General features: G+C 37.8%; 1 non-coding gene across 1 annotated transcript; it reads right to left on the bottom strand.

Moving 5' to 3' along the window:
• Positions 1–299: 299 nt before the first annotated feature.
• On the bottom strand, positions 300–401 carry LOC123786280 (U6 spliceosomal RNA). Its single transcript, XR_006777930.1, has one exon. It is a non-coding gene; the product is annotated as a U6 spliceosomal RNA (small nuclear RNA).
• Between the last annotated feature and the right edge of the window lie 2,396 nt (positions 402–2,797).

Raw genomic sequence — 2,797 nt, forward strand, 5'->3', positions numbered from 1 at the left:
TTTACCCCCAACCCCTCTTCCCAGGAGCAGACCAATGTTAACAGTTTTGTACGTGTATTTCTAGACCCATTTCTTTTTCTTTTTCTTTTCTTTAAGATTTTATTTTTAAGTAATCTCTACACCCAACGTGGGACTCGAACTTAAAATCCCAACGTCAAGAGTTGCATGCTTACCAACTGAGCCAGGCAGGTGCCCCTCTAGACTCATTTCTATGCATTTTTTTTTTTTACTGTGGTCTAATATATATATAACATAAAATTTACTATGTTAACTATTTTCAAGTGCACTGTATTCTGTACAAAAGACTGGAATGCTTCTAAATTTGCACGTCATCCTTGGGCAGGGACCGTGCCAATCTGCCCCTGTGTCTTTCCAACTCCACGTGCTGCCAATCCAAGCACTCTATGTGTTTTTAAATGCAGAGGCGCCAACATTATAAATGTAAGCATACCATAGAAAGGAAGAAAAAGGAAAAAAAATAAAGGTGAAAGATGACTTTTCCTAATAAAACAAAAAACGTGTGACTAGTAGACTGCAGGAATTTTAAAGGAACTTTTCAGGCAGAAAACAAAAAATTATAACAGATGGAAATTTTATTCCACACAAAAGAATAAAAAACACCAGGGAAAGTAAATATGTGGGTAAAAATAAAAACATGCTTTCTCCTACTTAATTTTTTTAGAAGATACGTGACTATTTAAAAAAAACATAATAAAGTGTGTGGGGTTCATAACATATGCACAAGCAAGATGTATGACAACAATTTCACCAAGGACCAGAGGAAGAAAATGGAAGTGTACTGTTTTAAGTACTGTTTTCAGTGTACTATTCTTACATGTCACATGAAATGATATAAGATTATTTAAATGGAGACCACGGGGGCATCTGGCTGGCTCAGTTGGTGGAACATGTGACTCTTGATCTCGGAGTTGTAAGTTCGAGTCCTATGTTGGGTGTAGAGATTACTTAAAAATAAAATCTTTTAAAAAATAAAAATAAAGGTAGACTATAATTGGTTATGATTTGTTAGATACTGTAAATCTTAGAGCAATCACTAAAAACAATTTTTAAAGGAGGTATAGCTAGTAAGCCAATAGTGGAGGCAAAATAGAATCATGAAAAGATTAGACTACTACAAATGAATAAAGAAACAAAGAAGGGTGCCCAGGTGGCTCAGTGAGCAAGCATCCAACTCTTGGTTTCAGTTCAGGTCATGATCTCAGGGTCCTGAGATCGAGCCTTATGTCAGGCTCCCCACCCAACAGAGACTCTGCTTTCCCTCTCTCTCTCTCCCTCTGTTCTTCCCCCTGCTCATGCACTCTCTCTCTCTAAAATAAATAAACCAATCTTCAAAAAAAATTAAGAAACAAAGAAAAAGAGAACAAAGAGCATATTGGGATCAGTGGAAAACAATACTCAAAGGCCAATCATATCAATAATTACAATGAATGTAAGTAATCTAAACAGTCCATTATTATATATATCAAATCTATATTATATTGTACTCCTGGAACAAATGCAATGTTATATATCAAGTATAAATCCATTTTTTAAAAATCCACTCCATTAAAAAACAAAGAGCATCAGATTGGATGAGAAAAAAGCAAGATATGCTGTCTACAAGAAACTATATGCTGTCTGCAAAAAGCCAACTTTAACATATTGAGAGAAAATATTGCAAATATTTGCAAAATCTGATAAGGACTCGTATCCAGATTTTGTAAAGAATTCACAAAATAATAATAGGACAAGCAATCTGATTTTTTAAATGGGTAAAATATTTGAACAGACATTTCACCGAAGAAAATGCACTAATAACGAATAAGAACATGAAGGGGGAAAAAAGCTCCACATCATTAATCATTAGGGAAATGCTAATAAAACACAGCGGGCTACCACTTCCACCCTCCATAATGACTAAATTGTTTTAAACAGGTAATAGCAAATGTTGACAAGGATAGACTCCAGTACACAGAGGATAGAAATGCAAAATGGTACAGCCACTTTGGAAAACAGTTGGTTTCTCATGAAGTTAAATATACACTTACCATTCCACCCCACAGTTCCATTTCTAGATATTAACCCAAGAGAAATGAAAATGTACATCCTGTGAAGACATGAACGTTCATCACCCCTTTCATAATAGTCCCCAACTGGAAACACACCAAATGTCATCCACAGGTGACTAGGAAAAGAAATTATGGAACACTACATCTTATAAAGGAAAGAACTTCGAGACACAGGAACAGCACAGCACATTGAAATTCTTTCCTGCTTGTACTCATTCCTTCACCCCCTTTAGTTGCCCAACCCCCGCGGACACACACCGCTGCCACTGTAAATTCATTGAGATCAGGAACTATTTCCTCTTTTCCAACCTATTCCCGGCGCCTAGCAGAGAGCCTGGCTTATAGTGACTGCCCCGTAATTATTTGTTGAATGAAAGAATTTCACTGCTTTTCAATGTTCATCAAGTTCTTATTTATGCCAAATCAGAGCACGCATTCTGGGCATTGGGTTCCTTTCTCATGCCTTGCTTTGGTGGAGAACACTTCATTTTGACTTCTGGATGACCGACCAGGGTCGAGAGGTTCACAGGGCAGTGATGAAAGCTCCTGCACGCCAGCTCCTTTTTTCTTTCCTCTTCATCTGCCAGAGGTTTCAGAGGTTTGAGCGGAGGTTTCTTCCATCCCTCCTTCGGCTCAGGCGCGGTGCCAGCCTCAGCCCCAGTGTTTGAATTATATGCTCCTTTGGCCAAGCTTTGGGAGCCAGCTTGCAATTTGGCTGCTGCAATATG

Source organism: Ursus americanus, chromosome 31, assembly GCF_024610735.1.
Source record: "Ursus americanus isolate L20-20 chromosome 31, mUrsAme1.1.p, whole genome shotgun sequence".
Lineage (NCBI taxonomy): Eukaryota > Metazoa > Chordata > Mammalia > Carnivora > Ursidae > Ursus > Ursus americanus.